The 3,850-nt window shown below is 54.5% G+C and overlaps 1 protein-coding gene across 1 annotated transcript in view; it reads left to right on the forward strand.

The window, feature by feature from the left end:
* Positions 1-3,850, forward strand: part of LOC105005061 (leukocyte immunoglobulin-like receptor subfamily A member 6) — an 8,731-nt gene that overhangs the window by 4,072 nt on the left and 809 nt on the right. The gene's annotated exons all lie outside the window — the stretch shown is intronic.

Here is a 3,850-nt window from a genome sequence, read left to right on the forward strand (position 1 = left end):
GGGCAGAGTCCAGCTGGCAGACACAGAGGGCTGAGCGAGCGTCTGTAGGGGGAGGTGGATCCGTGGGAGCCACCGTTGGGTCCCACCCCGGGACCCCACAGACCACTGATCAGGGGCGGGGTCCCACCCCAGGACCCTGCAAACACCACTCAGGGGCGGGCCCCACCCTGGGACCCCACAGACCACCGCTCATAGGGGTCGACCCCAGGACCCCACAGACCACTGCTCAGGGGAGGGCCCCACCCCACCCTGTGCTGTCGGAGCTCCTTCTGCTCAGGGTCCTGACAGGAACGTCTGAGACAGTAAGATAGAGAGACCCCAGGAGTCTCCCGAGGAGGACACGGCCCACCCACAGCCTCCCTTCACGACACTCGGGCTCAGCTGATACCCTCCCCCAGCACCGCTGTCAGACCCGCGAGTGTGAACAAGGACAGCGTCCATGTCAGGAGTTGGGCTCGGGGCTGCATCTTCTCACGGGAGGCTGGTGCCCTGGGCACACGCAGTGAGTAACGGGGCCGGCGCTGACCTGTGTGCCCTCACCCCAGACTACACGGTGCAGAATGTCACCCGGATGGGCCTCGCGGCTTCGGTCCTGCTGCTCCTTGGGATCCTTCTCTGCCAGGCTTGGCACGACCACGGAGGAGCCCGAGATGCAGCCCAGAGCTGAGCACCGGGACCCCGCACCGCCCAGAGCGCAGGAGCCTGGGACGCGAGCTTCTGGTGTAGGAATTTCTGGATGAGCCTCTGACCCTGGGGGAGAGATGAGCCGCAGGGTGGGAGGAGGCCCAGGCGTCCCCAGGGGGCTCGGCCTCTGCTCACGGGGCCCCCTCCCTCCTGGGGAGGACACCCCGGCTCCCGGCTGGTCTCACCCCTGGCCCGAGGCGCATCCCACATGGCAGGGGTGGGTCCTCACCCTGCATGCCCCCAGGCTCTGTCCACTCGCATGGAGGATGTGAGCCTCATTTTCATGCCCGTCCTCTCTGGTGTGCGCAATGACCTCCATCTCTTCTCAGAAACAGAATGCTGTTAAAGTAACTGAATAAATGGGTTAAATGGGGCCCCGTTTGGAACAGTTGGATCCTAAACTCTTCCCTGAGCCCCCTCTGGACCCTGCATGCCCCTCCTCCTTGTCCGAGGACACCCGCTGTAGTCTCTCCAGAAACACTGTCAGTGTGAAGGGACACCCTGGCGTTTGAAGTGACCGTCAGGGCTACACTGGTAAATGAGCTCAGGAATATATCGTTTTGTAAAGAGCCCCGATATGGGGGTTTCCCTGGTGGTGAAGAATCTGCCAGCCAATGCAAGAGACACGGGTTCAATCCGTGATCCTGAAGACCCCACATGCCAGAGAGCAACTGAATCCATGAGCCGCAGCGACAGAGGCTGGCACGTCCTGGAGCCCGCGCACCACCAGAGAGGCCAGTGCTGCAGAAGCCCAGACACCAAAGCGAGGGAACAGCCCTGCTCACATAACCAGACACACCCCCGCAGCAACACAGACCTGGCACAGACAAAATCAGCAGGCAATAAATGCTTAAAGGGCCCAGTGTGAACTGTGTGTCTCCTTTGGGGCAAACGCACTCTGTGGCCAACCTCAAGGAGCCTGGGTGAACGTGCTGAAGGCCGGGTGGGAAGGAAGGAGCAGGTGGACTTTCTTACAGGCCGAGTCTGGTGCAGCCAGCCCCCACTGATGGCCCCATGGGCACAGATGTGTCCTTCTCATTACAATCACATAGGATCATCTCCACCTCAGCTTTATGCCCCAGGGACCCTGAAATGAGATGCCCACCTCCTAGTTCATCTGTAAGAGATGGAAAGAGAAAACCATGGAGGAGACAAGGCTGACTCTGATGAATCCCAGCACATCACGGGCAGGGGTACTCATCAGCCTGGTCAATCTGGAGAGTCGACAGCAACTGTCAGTTAAAGGGCAGAGACACAGCGCTGGCCCAGTTGTATAACCCAGAGGAAGATGCGTGCACGGCCACACGTGTACAAGGAGAAAAAGGACACGTGGGTTGTTCACAGTAGGAAAAGTTACAGAAATCACTTTCACCAAAATGAATGGTTTGGTGTGTATATATGCGACAGAATTTTATACAAAAAATGCACAAAGCTGGACTGCTACTACAGAAACACAAGTCAGTTTTCAAGCATGACGGTGAATAAGTGAAACACGACCTTAGGAGTCCAGTGCATCACATCAAATTCAAAAGGGAACAACGTGGGACTCAAATACACAAAATAAGAAATGAGACGGGAGGAACAAGAGCTGCTACCGGGTTTCCCTGGTGGCTTGGCGGATAAGAATCCAGCTGCCAACACAGGGGATGCGGGTTCCATCCCTGCTGCGAGAAGATCCCCCGCCGGCCGCAAATGCTGAGCCCTCGGGCCCAAAGCCGTACCCTGCGACAAGACACACCATCAAAGTGAGGAGCCCAGGCACCGCAGAGAAGGGAAAACCCTCCTGTGCTCAGCTAAATGGGAGGAAAGCCCCTGGGCAGCGAGGAAGACCCAGCACCATCCTCTGTTGCTCAGGCCTGTCTGACTCTTTGAGACACCATAGACAATAGTAGCCCACCAGGCTCCTCTTGGCAGCGAGGAAGACCCAGCACCATCCTCTGTCCCTCAGGCATGTCCGACTCTGTGACCGCATGGACTGTAGCCCACCAGGCTCCTCTAGGCAGCGAGGAAGACCCAGCACCGTCTGTCCCTCAGGTGTGTCTGACTCTGTGCGACCACATGGACTGAGGCCACCAGGCTCCTGTGTCCATGAGATTCTCTAGGTGAGATACTGGAGTGGGTTGCATTGCCCTCCTCCAGGGGATCTTCCCCACCAAGGGATCAAACTCAGGTTTCCCAAGTAGCAGGCAGATTCTTTACCATCTGAGCCACCAGGGAAGTCCAGCACAGCCAAAACTAATAAATTTTTAAAAAATGATACCTCAGAGATACAAAAGTTTATAAGAGAGTACTAAGAACCACTGTGCGCTCAGCCATCTGACAGCAAACCTGGAAGACATGCACGAGTCTCTAGAGACACACAGCCCACCAGAACGGAGGCAAGAAGACCCAGACAGCCTGAACAGACCGGCCAATGGAAGCGACACAGAATCTGTAATAACACCAATTGAAACTCCATGCAAACCAGAGGCCAGAACTGGATGGCTTCACGGAGGACTTCTACCAAACTGACAAAGAGGAACTTATATGACCCTCTTCACACTCTCCCAGGAGACTGAAGAGGACGAAACACTCCCAAAGTCCTTCTATGAGCCACCGTCATGCCGATACCTAAACCAGACAAAGACACAATCAAAAAAGAAGTTACAGAACAGAGCGCTTTATGAACATACATGCAAAATGCGCAACAAAATATTAGCTAACTGAATTCGACAACACACAAAAAGAATCACATGCCATGATCAACTTGGATTCATACCAGAGTCACAAGGATAATTCAACATGTGCAAATCGATCAATGTAAGTCACCACATCAACAAGAGAAAAGACAAAACAACATGCTCGTCTTAATAGGTTCAGAGAAAGCACTGATAAAATGCAACATCCATTCATCATAAAAGGTCTCGCCAAAGTGAGTACAGAGGGAAGACATCTCAACGTAATAAAACCGATTTATGACAAGCACACAGTCAACACAGTCCTCAAAGGTGACAAGCGGAAAGCCTTTCTAGAACTCTGGGACAAGGTAAGGACGCCCACTCTCACCATTTGTGTTCAACACACCACTGGAAGTCCTAGTCATAGCAATCAGGCAAGAAAAAAAAAGGATTACAACTTGGGGACAGGAAGGAGGCAAAACTGTCCCTGTATGCAGATGACGTGATAC

This window comes from Bison bison, unplaced genomic scaffold (assembly GCF_000754665.1).
Source record: "Bison bison bison isolate TAMUID 2011002044 unplaced genomic scaffold, Bison_UMD1.0 scf7180017858345, whole genome shotgun sequence".
NCBI classification, from domain to species: Eukaryota; Metazoa; Chordata; class Mammalia; order Artiodactyla; family Bovidae; genus Bison; species Bison bison.